Raw genomic sequence first — 14273 nt, 5'->3', positions numbered from 1 at the left:
TCAGATGAAATTGACCATGACATGAAAATAGTCTCCAAATCTTTTATGGGATTTTTAGATGGATAATGAGCTCTTTTGCTACATTACGAGTGCATTACTTGTCATTCAATAAGAAGGAAAGTTATCTCCTTAGAGGATTTGGTGCGAACAGCACGGGGTTAATGAGCTATCACTGAATAAAGTCCACATGCACCTTTTTGTTGTTTCTTCAGTTTTACATCAGCAAAGTAATTAGAGCTTGAAAACAATCTATTTGTGTAAGAATTCACACTCGATCAAGGTCACAGACCTGCTGTATCGCATGGGAAATACTCTGAGGGTTATAGCTCTGGGTTGTGTGTTCTGAAGACTCACGAGCACTATACCATATACATTAGTTGGAAAGAGTTTTCATAAGACCTTTTTTTTATTGCAGTCAACATAAAATCTGATGCTACGTAGCCTTTACACCAGGCATGTGCTGCATGTTCAAGCCTCTTCACAGTTGGAAGAGGCTTGGTGCGAAATGTTGAAAATCTTCCCAGTCTTGCTCCAGGCTTTTTTTTTTACAGGTCTCTTCTGCTATAAGAAAAATTTGGTGTTGTAGAATTCCGGCCAGGCACAAACCACAATCAATCTTTCCTCCTTCATGATCAATTTTCAAACGGTTGGCACTTCTGTGAACGTCACTACCAAATCTGAGTCCCTGATTGGTCAAAGTTCAAGTGGGTTAACATTCAACAAGCAGTTAATGGCAGCACATTTTGTACATAGAGACAGAAAAAGGATTTTAAAACTTGCATAGTGACACCTGAGTTTAGGACGCGGAAGCCCAAAACGCCCATATATGCGCATTTACGTAGACTTTTCATTGGAAGTAGTTGCTAAGGCCTGTGTGAATGTAGCATACTTTTTTATCTCTCTTTCAAGAGTGGAGCAGTTCATTGGAGTTTGTCTGTTCACACCCACCAAAACAAAAACTTGTGTATCAGGATTTTTGTTTTCTAAAAAAGTGTTTTTTTTCTTAGTGTGTTTTCAATGTGAAGAGTTCATTTCCAAAGCTCAGTGTATAATGCAGTCATACTTAGAACTCAGTGAAGGACATTACTTTACTTTCCTAAGTGAGTTATAAAGGAAGTAGGTGTTGTTTGTGACAAGTTACATGTTACTGGGTAAACCCCTGCATTTTTTTTCCCTGGTCAATGGCGATGGACTTAATGGTCAATGGCGATGGACTTAATAAGTACCCCCGCTGAGGTACACTTAACTGCTTTTGAGAAGCAGAAACAGGTTTCTAAGTTATTCCTTTTTATTGTTCAGTGATGTAAATTGTCACAAAAAGTGTTTTGTTGTAATAAATTTGAAACATCCAAACAACTGACGAATACGTCTTTGACAAAACATGATTAGATTAAGCGTAGTTTAAAAATCAAAGTTCTAATACCTAATGCAAAAGCCAGCACATCTTAAGTTCAAACTCATAAAAAAGTAACTTATACTTTTTTGAAAGCTTTCCTGATTGTCAAATGAAACATTTAAGTCAGTTCTTTAATAAGACGTAGCCCAATCCAAAAATTTAATATATTTTTTAATGAGTGTCCATGCTTAGGATAGACTTAATATAGAAAAATAACTAAAATTTATCTGTCAAAGAACATTGTAACATTTTTTAGGATCTATTAAAATCCAAACTCCTGGAGTCTCCTGGAGAAAAGAGTTTGGCGGTACATTTGGCGATGCGGGCCCTTAAGTCCTTGAGCTTTAATTGTTTGCTGTAAATTAAAAACATTACAAAAATGTTGGAACATCTGTGGGTGTTCAAATTTTGTGAAGTGTGAAGCAGCGTTTATTGAACTACACAGTGACTTATCAAGAAAAAAGGATGGAATTTGTTACATTGGGATGGAAAAAAATGGTCCCACATTCAGAAAACCTGGTGAAAATTCTTTGAATTTCGAGCAACTAAGACGTAAAATCCATTTAGGTATTTTTGAACAACCAGTGCCAAATCTGTTTAAATATAAATTACACTTCTGGGACTTCTGGATTAATATTTTGTAAATATTAAGACGGTAAAAATGAGGGAATATGTCCTCTCCGGGTCAATTTTTGTTCTAAAGCTACATATTGTCATATTTTATTTTTGATGGCCAGCAAACTACCAACACTTCCATTTGATTCTGATCAACATATTGCACATCCCTGGTCTTAAGTTTTATTTATGAGCTCCTTTTCCTCATGAAACACAAGTTTTACATTAATATCATTGAAGTCATGTTAGGAAACTTTCTGCACATTCAGATTACATATATTTGGGCTTCATCATAACACACAGTGTCCTTGAAACACATCGCCTGCGTAGTAGTTTACAGCGTTTGCACAGTTTATATGAATTAATGGAGATCTAGGTCTCTTTGCTGACCTGAGGCCATTATAGTGTGCAGCCGGAATAAAAAAAAACATGGCTTGAGTGCTGGTTAGATGTCCCTGTGGTGTACTGTAGAAACAGTTTGGGAGTATGGAAGGCTTAGGATTTAACAGGCAGAATTTGAATGGGCTGGTAGGATACAGTGAAGCTTTGAGAGTACCTTTGCTAATTCAAGTTGTGCTGTTGTCTCGTCAGTCCCATCATTGATTACCCTTCGGGCAAAAATGAAAAATGCATTCATGGCTGCCTGCAGCCTGGACAGAAAGTCATTGCTACAACTTCCCTCAGACTAACACAGTTCCGTCCACTGTTTCTGAAGCTACCGTTTCTCATTATCTTTAGATGCTGCAGTTTCTGATGGCTGTTGAACTTACTGTGATGACATTAATTATAAAGGTAATTATGAGAAAAACAACAGCAGTGGGAAGCCAAGCTATAAAGACCTTTTCAGACGTGAGAAACACAACGTTAATGGCAATCAATTTGTTGAAGCAGCAGCGGTCAGACGTTGAAAGTGACATTGGTCAGTCTTGCATTAATGTTCCTCATGATTCATCTCTGTGACAGTGAGGTTATCCCTAAAGGCATCGTAAAACTTAAAAGAAACAATCGAGTTGCTTGTTTTTTTCCCCACAAAACAGATTTTGCACCTAAAATACACCAGTGAGTTCAGCAGGTTTGGTTTTATATGTTTATTTTACTAGAAAATGATGAAAATAATTTCAAGTACGTGATGTTGTTCCACCTTTTAGAGTTGTACTAACAGAATGTTAAGAAATATAAAAAAAAGAAAAAGAACACTGACTAATAAGGTCATGCTGTGTCTAAATATTATATTACTATAATTTTTTTGAGAGAACTTAATTTATGTAACATGCTAGAGCATCTCAATTATTCAAATTTATACTAAAAATTCCTCAAAACCCTTTTTTTGGAAGCAATATAAAGTAAAAGCAGTTGGCACATTTCAAATCATCATCCTATTTTACTTCATAGCTAGAGCAATTCAAGCCATCTATAAGCAGCAAAGCAGCCCCAGACCATGACTCTACCACCACCATGTCTCTTCTTGTATTTTTATTATTCAGATAAAAAAAAATTACTTTGAAAACTTTATTCACAAACCAAATTTATGTAATTTTTTTCTGTATAAATGTGTTTTTTCTCAACATTACATTTAAGATCTGAGTCATTTATGAATAAAACATTCACCCTAAAATATAACCATAAAAGACAAATAATTGTCTTTAAAAGGATTTTTTTCAGTTTGCCCTCAAGCTTTTTCATGTGACCCATTGAGACGGTGAGCATTTCTTTTAAAAAATGCATTTCTGTGAGGCTATGTGTGTTATCAGTATGGACACTATAGTAGTGATGAAGAAATCAATGAGGCAGAACATTAAAATGCTATCAAACCATTAAATGGACATTACCGCTAATTGGATTTGAGTCTTCCTCCACTAGTATTATTATATTATGACATTTTTCAAGACCCCTGTCTATAGGAAGTAAGAAAAAATAACATCTAATGTCTTCTTCTTAAGCTGTTTGGCACTAAGACTAAGTTTGTTTATGACCTTTGCTCTTTTGTTTTACTTTGTTGAATCAGTGACCAACACTAAGGGACATGAATGCAAATATGATATATGAGAATATATGAGAATATATTCAAATCAATTCCATTTTATTTAGATAGCCAAATATTGCAACGATAGTTGCCTCAATGGGCTGCTAACTGGTAGTTATATAAGAACATGAAATCAGTCGTAAAATACAACAGGTAATGGCTAAACTAAGCTTAACAGACCAAGCTAAACTGGGCATCCCTGCTCTTAGACCCTCCTTCTCGGTAAAGTAAAACTACTTAAAAAAAAAAGAAGAATCATCAGGGGTGTCCTCATGAAGAAAGGATCCTCTCCAACGAGGGACAGGCGATGTACCAGAGCTCTTGATTAGCTCATCTAATTCTACAACTAAATGTTTGAGTGGTGTAGCAGATGGGTTTAAACCAGATGGAATTGGGGGACAAGCCAGAGGTGAGGTCCACGGCCAAGTACAGGAGCACGGACAAGCCAACTAGAACATATGAGATGTGAGGAGCTCAAGTGTGAGGCAGAACAGGCTCCACTGTCAGGGTAGAATAAAAGTATTCATGCATTTTGATTTATGTCATGTTTTAAATGAAATGCATTGGGTTTGGCAATCAAGCATTATGCAAAACACTCTAAAAATTGCCATAGTCTCTGTATTATTAGAATATATTTCAACTTCACCTAAACCTTTTGTTCAAGTAGAATTTTTTGTTTTTAAATGAGTAGTGAGTTTGTTTTTTACAGATCTTTAACCTTGTTTGTTACAGTATTTCTACCTTTTATCAGATGCAGCTCAGGCGGACACAATGGTGGAGTCAGGGAGTGGCAGAATCAGAGTCTTTAATATAAGTTCAGGAGGCCATCCAAAAGAGGACTGAATCAGGAACAAATTGCTCTACGAACTCTGGAGAGATTAAGGCTGGATTGCTCACAGGGAAAGAAAGACAATCTGGCACTGGCTTTAGAAAAGAGCACTGCTTATATAGGGAAGACAATGAGGCACAGGTGGAGCACATTAGGGAGGAAGCAGATCACACAGCAGGAACTGGAAATGAAGACAGAAAAGACAGCCTTCAAAATAAAACAGGAAGTGACAGCCAGAGGGCTAACTAATCCTGACACCTTTAAATGGTTACCATGGGAACACAGTGGAAGGGGGTCTAGTTACTTTAATTACTAATCTTTCACTCCAAATCTGAAATATATAAAGATTTTTTTTAAATATTTCATTATTATACCATGTTAATATAAAAGAAAGACACGATAATCCCTAATCATAGACCATCTTTATTTAGGTTCTTTTGTAAAATTGATGATGATCCCAGGGTCTGTAATGTGTTTCTCTAATAATTAACCAAGTTCTCTTGTTTTTTAAAGTTAATTGAATTGAGAACTTATACACTTTTTCTGTACAGTAATTTGCGGCACATGGGGCAGGAGTTTTGACTAAACCTCTCAAGTACCTCCTTCCAGAAATAAAGTTGTATTCATGCATTGCAGAGACGTGTCTTTGGCCATGCCGTTTCTTGTCAGACTTGCATGAAAATGTCTGAACTTCAGAACAACTGTTGCATAAAATAAGCACTTTGACAAACCTTTATAACTTTTTATCACTGTGTAAATGTGTCAGAAAGCAATTAACATATTGTGGATTCCACTTGTCTTGATGACAGTTTTATGAAATAACTGTGTCTTAAAAATATCAAGGTTTATCAGGTTAGAGGAAGAGCCCTCTGATTTTAACCTTTAGTTCTCCTTAAAAGTAAAAGTAAAAGTAATAGACGTAACATTTCAAAGCCTAAAAAGTACACAAAAACAACATATCACTGTGAAATGAACAAAACATTTTGTGGGCAGTGCATCCATGCCATTTATGGAGACATTAAATCTATAACTCTTTAAACTGACTGATTATAATCTTTCTTCGGTCTAATTTTAGTTCTAAGAAACAGACATCTAAAAAGTATTTTTGTCCTACAGTTCAAAAAAACACATATTTATAAACACAAAAACAAATTTGCTGATTATTCTCCCAAAGGGTATAGAGTATAAAGAGCATAAAATTGGGTCAAGGCACATTTACCATTCCCATCAAATCTATTAAGCACCTGGTTGCCAAGACTATATGTCAGCCTGTAATATAGGTCTGAAACAGTTTAATTCAATCCCAGAGAGAATAACCCAGTTTTCCAGATGGCCTGTTACAATAAAAACTGTGTTGCTTGCACTTATATTCAGCAGATAAATGATCTTTTTCAGGGTTTTAAAACTGTAGTCTGGGTGTATCTTTGTGCACACAAAGATTAGGATGGTTGCTGGTGGGGTGGGAAGCGAACAGTGACGAACCACTCTAAAGTTGACGCAATTGATGCAGAAATAAAAAAAAGAGACAAGGTTTGTGTTCTTGGGTTGTTGTTGGTTTAATTCTGTCAAGGACTCGCATCTTAATCAAAACAAAAATATGCTGTGGCAGACTTCACTTCACTTAAAAACTGTATTTTTAACATGTTCTTGAGGCATTTTTCTTATGATGGGGGAAATATATAAAGGACATTAAGCTTAAAATTGAGTTTCTGAATATTTCTTTATTGAAATTGTTGTGCAGGAGCAGACAAAAAATGCTGTTGGAAAAAGCTTGTGGATGATACATAGGACTTACATCGGCAAGCCACAAACTCTCTGCTTTGCTCCAATCTGATACATTCACTTGTAAACTCTAGATCCTTGTATGTCTTCGTTTTCTTCTTCTGAGCTGGTGTCCAGCCCAAAACTGTACATCTGTATTGCTCCAAATGTGCTCCCCATTTTTGTTGCACCGGTAACGTTAAGTTGGGGGTGTGAGGGTCTGTAAGCTAGCAGGAGAGACGATAAACAAGGGGATTATGAGAAAAAAAAAAATTGGTCCTGCCCACAACCCAGAGTTGAACTTCTAATGAACCACTGCCGCTCTGCAGAAACTGTGTCCTAAAAAAGTTTTCTTGATTTGTTTGGGCTTTTACAATGGATCAAAAGATGGTTGCAGTGGGACTTGAAATTAAGATGGGTATGGAAATAATTTTATAAATTTATGTTACGTCTTCAGTTCAGGGGCCCCAAATTGTTGGACATTTGTCCTAAGTCCACTCCTGCACATATGTTCCTTTTGTTGTCAGTACTTGCAGTAGTTTTTGCTTCTCACTGCACATTTCAGTACTGGTGTTTGGATTTATGACAAAACAAAACTGCCTTTTCATAAAAAATATCTTTTCTAGAGCCAGTTCTTAAGCTTTAGACATTTGTGATGCTAAATAAAGAGTGGCTCTACTTATTTCTGTTTTGGTTTTTCAGAAGTTTAATATATATAGAAGTCAGTGCATCACACCAGTTTCAATAATGTCAAATAAAACCTGCTGATCTCAGCTTTAGACTGTTTCTATTAGATATTTTATTCACCAAATGAGATGTTATTCTGGTTAGCATTCACATCATGCAGCGTAGGTGTCTGCAGCTAAGACGCCTCGTTTGAAATAAGACGATCCAAAGATTATTTGTTTTTTTTGGCTATTGCTTTATTCTGAGGTGGTTTTACCACAGCAAAGCCAAAAGTCGCACAAATGCAGGCCGTAAATTAACTGCCTCGCAAGGCAATTCAAATGTATTGTAAGGAAACATCCTGAGTGCTTTGTTCTCAGTGCAGCTTCTCATCAATCAACCTCTCTCAGCACAAGACTGATGTAAAATACAGACATAAAAGATGGTTTACAGTCAAACAGTTTTAGTGGGCGAAGGGTGGTAAAAAAAAAAAAAAAAGAGGCGACTCCAGCCTGTAAGTGGTTTCAAGCTCCCATCTTTACAACCTGCAGTTTCAGCTGTTTTCCTTTGACCTTTCACTAAGAATGCCTTGGATCCGTTGTGACAGGATTCTATTGGTCTTTGTCAAATCAGTCATCCATGTGAAAAATTGCAACAGTATACATAGGTTTCTAGAGAAATGTTTGGTATTCATGGAGAAACTGATGGTGCTTTCACACTAGAATGGTCAGGAACACTTGGTTTGGCCGTGGAAACTTCACACGTGTATTTGGTTTAGTGTGTGTCACTCAGTACCGAAATCCACCCAAATCATCCGTCAAGACAACACATGCATTCAATCTATTTATTAGAATAAACAGTAAAATATTGAAAAAATGCAACATATTTGCACTTTTTTCAGAATATGATAGAGTTTATATCTGTAACTGATTGTAAATAGCACAGTTGTTGTATGGTAACATTATCATGGGTTTGGGATATAAATTGATCAATACATGGCATGTCAAATTAAAAGTGTTTATAAGGGGGGCTCATTTGGGTGTGTTTTCATCCATATTATTTAACACTGAATGCTGGTCACCATTTTATTTTATTTTATCTTATTGTAGTGCTATTTTTTGTTTTTATTTTAGTTGATTGGTATGTAATTGTTTGCCTTCTTTGCACTGTCATACTAGTGAGAAACATCTTGTCTCACCTGTGTATTTCCCAGCAAATACTTTGTGTGAAATGTGGTTAGTTATTTTTAGTATAGTTTTTTTTAATTATTTAAGGTATTTTTTTTTTATCAAAAATGTTTTTTTAAGAAGAAATGCTAATACAAAGCAACTTCATTCAGAAAGACAGTCTGATAAAAAAGTCTAGTTCTAGAAGCCACACTTCTCCTTTTCAAATCTATTCCTTAAACAAATGTCACTGAGTAGCTTCCAATTATCTTAATAGATGCACTAAATCCGTATTAAAAACACAAATATTAAAAGCACTTTTTAAATTATGTATGAATCGCCAAATTTACCATGCGACTTGTTCGCTGTGGCGACCCCTGATGGGAGAAGCCGAAAGTGGAAGTATGAATCCCCAAAAAGGAAAAAAAAATACTATTAAATGATCATCATTTGAAGAATCACAAAAAAGGGAAGTTTCACAGTTGACAAAGGTTTTTCTTTGTCATTTATCTTTTGAATTTCCATACATGTTTTTTGCTGTATTTAACGGATAAATAGTTGTTCAGACTTTGCTTATCTGGTCTCAGCTTTTGTGGCATTTTGCAAAAAGCAACACAAATAGTGCTGAGTCATATTTGTACAGTGCTGATTTGACTTCTGCGTTTGGTTTGGTTGGAATTGTACTCAAAACACACACAAGACAATTTGGAAGCCCTGGAAAGGTTTGACAGATTTTTTTTACAAATGATTGTTGTTCACTTTTGTCACTAGCTGTAGTTGCCTATTGGAATACAATCCTCAACAGCCTAACTTATAATGTACATTGCAATCAACATCTTCTATTTCTGCTTCGTTACAGGTATGGTCTCCAGGGGTTTTCTTGAAGCCTTTTTAAGCTGTCTTAGAAGATAGGATGAATTCCAAATAACTTTCTAAAATAAAATAAAAAAAACTGTAGTTTTGAGCTCAAATTGTAAGTCTAGACACAAATAAACAAGGGACTTCTTCTTTAAATTTGGCAGTAAAAGTCAAAGATTTCAGATTTTTGGGGGTTTGTAATTAGAGCGCAGTTTCCTCATTAGATTTGCCATGTATATAACATGAAGCCATTCATCCTTATTGTAATTTTAAGGACAAAACTCTTACAAAAACATAATTTCCAACTCTCTTATCGCCACAAATGAAAGGTTTTCACTTGCTTAACCCTTGTGCTATCCTAGGCACTTTAACATTGGGAGTTGGGTCATCTAGACCCACAAGACAGTGCGCTGAACCTTTTTTCTTCAATGATTTGTGATCTTCACTGGTGTCCATGAATTACATGAAATCTTTCCACCTTTATCCACCTTTGTCATGGTAGGGAGAACACGTCAATGTAAGGGTGGGCTCATGTAAGATAGCACAAGGGTTAAATTCATTACACTGTCACACTGTCTGCAATAGAGACTGAGAATGCAGAAAATAATAAGAAAATAATAGGGAGGAGGCATTAAAACATTATATGCCACCTCCAGTGGGGAATAGTTGAAAGGAATTCTATAGGAGCTTGCAGTAGTAAAGTATGCATATCTTGCAGACTTTTTTCAACATGCCACTCATAACTAGGAAATGCACCACTGCTGTCAAGATGTTTACATTCAGAAGTTTTTCAACCAAAATAGACCAAATGGGGTCACAATGAGGACAGCCACATCCATAGTTGGACCCTCACATTAGATATAAACCCATCATTTTTTTTTTTTTTACAATTTTCTGAGTTGTGTGTTCAAAGACACGTTGCTTGCACTGGAAACCAAGTGAATGTAGTAAAGTAAATAAAATAAATAAATAAATGTTTCTTGCTTTTGAGCTAAATTGCTGAAACTCTGAGAAACCTGGATTTAAAGTCTGGTCTCTGTTCTTTTACACTCATAACACAAGTAAGCATGAAGGTCTAATCTTACACAGAGCCAGCTCTGTAAAGAGGCCGAGCAGAGGATGTACTTAAAGTGGCACCTGGAAAAGGTCTCCTTTAATTGTCGGCGCAGATTTTCAGTGATCCAGGTCATGGTAATCCTTGGCGCTTAAATAGAATTTCTTTAAGACGTGTCAGTTTTCATTCAGGAGGCTTCAGTCCGCTTGCTGCCGTTCCAGATATTCGTCCTAAGAAAGTAGTGGGCCTTTGCTCACCGGAAGCTCGTGTAATCAAGGCTTTCTTATGACCCACAGGACATTTGGATCAATGCATTAATGGTAGTAAAACCGTCTGGAGAGCCATTCAGGGATTCATTGTATTTGAATGATAGATGTTACAATAAGCTACTGCTCTCAAAAGGTATAGCTTTCTTGTGGTTTGCTGTGAGATTCCAGATGCTAAGCTGTAGCCACATCTAAGTGCAGAGAGCAAAGCAATACTCAAAGCAGCCACATAAAGCAGGAAAGCCAATCTTCTTAGGTCAGGATTCAGCTCTCAACCTGCTTTCAGAGGGTTGCGAAATCCTTTTTGTTTTTGGACAGTAGTGTAGCCTCCATGCTCTGGCCAGAAAAGATGAATCACTTTAGTGCAGCAAAGGCAAACATCGATCTTCAGCCGGTTCAATAATCTCTGAACAATGTCTTGAGAACGCAGTTCTGAACCTATAGGCGGTTTTACTGTAATGTGAGTATTGGGTTCTTGGTGATGACCTGCAGGTGACCTAAAAGAAGCACCTCCAGCATGAGTCAGTTAGAAATGAAGAAATACAGAGAAGACCTGCTGCTTACTCCAAGCAATAAACACAATTTGGACTTTTTAGGCCCACTTTCACAATGGACTGTTTGATCCACTCTAAAGTCAATTTTGTTGGCAACCTCTTAGTTTGATAGGGGTGAATATACATCCTTTGTCTGGTTTGGAGCAATACTGAGCCATATCAAAACAGGAATCCTTGGTGGGGCTGATTTTTTTCTCCATTCTCCTTTTAGCTGTATTTTTATGTTGTGGATATGCAGCATCATCTCTTGGTTTGAATTGGTCTGGTACCATATTGGCAAAATCCAAGAGGCCCACTTTCACACTGGACTGTTTGATCCACTCTAAAGTCAATTTTCTTAGCAACCTCTTAGTTTTTTAAGGGTTAATATCCATCCTATGTCTGGTTTGGAGCAATACTGAGCCATCTAAAAACAGGAATCCTTGGTGGGGCTGATTTTTTTTTCTCCATTCTCCTTTTAACTGTATTTTTATGTTGTGGATATGCAGCATCATCTCTTGGTTTGAATTGGTCTGGTACCAATAATCCAAGAAAATCCAAGAAAACCTAGCTGCAGACATCAAAGTTCAGAATCAGAAGTCCTCGACCAGAACCAGACGTTTCCTCAATATTGCTCGGAGAAAAACAAAATTACTGGTGACCCTAATGCCTTGTTTACACTGAGCGGTGCAGTCTGGTCCGGTCCAGTCTGGTATTGTCAGCGTTTCCATTATCTACTGGACCCATTAAACCGGACCGAACTCTCCCATTTATTGGCCCCGTTGGTTGTAGATCCATGGAAAAATGGAAGGGACCAGTTAAGGCGGAGCGACTGTTAAAACCTATTGTTTGTCATTACGACATAAGAAGACCTCACAGCAAGTAGGCCCTGGTTCAAATCCATGCTGGGACCTTCTGTGTGGAGATTGCATGTTCTAGTTTGCATCTTTTTCCGGTGCATGGGTTTTGTCTGGTTTCTTCCCCAGTCCAAAAACTTGCTTAGTAAGTTAATTGGTGTTTCCAAATTATGCTTGAGTGTACATGTGAGAGGGAGTGGGTGGGCCAGCGACAGACTGGTGACCTGTTCAGGGTGTACCCCGCCTTCACCTAGCAGTAACCAGGTTGGCTTCAGAAGCCTCATGACCCAAATGGGGTACAGCAGGATCTAAAGATGAATGGTTGGAGGGGATTTGGAGTTGGACCTAGACTGTTTTATGTAAAGCTGGACTGTATTACATTTGACAAACTGTGGTTTGACTTGTTTGTATAACAAACCACCCAGTAGTTAGTGGCTCCAAATACTTTTAAATCCACACCTGAAAAAGGAAGTTGTGACACTTTATATTGATTCAAACTGATTTAAAACCTCCATACTAATAATTGAAAAAGCATTATAAATAAACCATTGAGTTTCTTAAACATGTTAACCCTTAGACATTGGCTATACATTTGCTGGCAATATCTTCAGTGTCAAAGGGTTAATGTACTTTTTCTCAACTTTAGAACCTTGGTCCAAATAAATAAAAATGATAGTTTAGTTTAAACTACTACTTTTTGCTTTGGATTCCAGCCATAAACCTATTTAACCTAATAGAGCTGTGTCTGTATTTTCAGAGTTTTAGTTCACTGTCACCCATCGTCTTCCAATAAAAACCCTTCCACCCAGTTCCATGGGGAAAATACGACATGTGTAGCCATATGGATAGTTTTAATCTCAGACAACAGAGCTAATATAGTTGCTCAGCTGTTTAATAAGCCAACTGTAGAATACATGTGTTGATAATAAGATTATTAAATTTCTTTGAAAGTGGCTTCAGCCTAAGGCAGACGTGAAGTAAACGAAAGTGTTAAGAATGGTGTCCCCGCTTCTCTTGACAGTTAATGCCATTTCCTGCAAGAAAAGATGCTAATTGGATGCTGTAAAGTTGGGCCTGATGGCAGAAGTGACACTTAACTTTTACTGCTTTTGCTCAGGAATAGCAGATTAGGGTAAATCTTCGTATTTGAACAGTGATGGGCGAATAAACAGGAAGTACATAATTTGCATGTCTTTGATGTATTTTGTGTTAATTTATGGAAAGATTTTTATTTTTTTAAAAGCCCTAAATTTCAGATACAATCGTCTTTTAAAAGGGTCTCTGCTCAGTGGGGTGTAACAACTTCAGTACTACCATTTCACGTATGCAGAGGTTAGATGCTCTCAATGCCAGCTTATTGATTACGCAAGTGTTCTTTATTTAGACTCCTTGGGCTCTGGTGCTCTTTGGCCTTTTTTACCATGATCATCTAAATCTGTTTATTTATAGTTTAAATCATATTTTTAAATAAGTGTGTCTTCATTTTAATTAAATGGTGGCTTCGGTGGAGCGGTAGGGCGTTCAACCTCTGATCGAAATATTGCAGATTCGATTTCCGCCTACCCCGCCCATGTGTCGAAGTGTTGTCGGGTGAGACACTGAACTGCAGGGTTGGTGCCAGTGTACGGCAGTAGAGCCGCTACCAGCACGTGAATGAGTGTGTCAATGGTTGAATGGGTTTGTGACTCCAAAGCGCTTTTGGCATTCAAGGAAGGTAGAAAGCGCTTTACAAGTGTACGCCATTTACCATTTAAATGAAATCTAACTGATGTGTGACATGGTTTACCCTTTTTTATTCAACTTTTTTTTGTTTAACTGCGTAAACTAATTAAACTGCAAACCTACAGTTTTAGTTCTTAAAGGTAATTTAAAAACTTACATTTTTTTCATAAAAAATATCTTAGTATAGTAGTGCTGCATGGTGAGTAGGCCCTGGTTTGAATCCCGGCTTTGACTTTTCTGTGTGGAGTTTGCATGTTCTTTCCCGTGCATTCGTAGATTTTTTTCTGTGCACTCCAGTTTCCACCCACAGTCCAAAAACATACCTCATAGGTCAATCTGTGATTCTGAATAAACTCTTAAAAGCTAATGTAAGTGTGTTGTTGTTTTTAAATGTGGCCCTGCAATAGAGTGGGAAACTGTCCAGGGTGAACCCCACCTTTACCCAAAAGTAGCTGGGGGGCTCCGACGTCCCTGTGACCCTGCATAAGGATAAGAATAAAAATGCTTAGAAGATGGATAAATGGATG

General features: G+C 37.1%; 1 protein-coding gene across 2 annotated transcripts in view; it reads left to right on the top strand.

Annotated features, from left to right (window-relative positions):
* Window positions 1-14273, top strand: part of fibcd1 (fibrinogen C domain containing 1) — a 177575-nt gene that overhangs the window by 127271 nt on the left and 36031 nt on the right. The window lies entirely within an intron of this gene.

The sequence above is a fragment of the Oryzias latipes genome, chromosome 12 (assembly GCF_002234675.1).
Source record: "Oryzias latipes chromosome 12, ASM223467v1".
Lineage (NCBI taxonomy): Eukaryota > Metazoa > Chordata > Actinopteri > Beloniformes > Adrianichthyidae > Oryzias > Oryzias latipes.
This window is presented reverse-complemented; position numbering and strand designations above follow the sequence as displayed.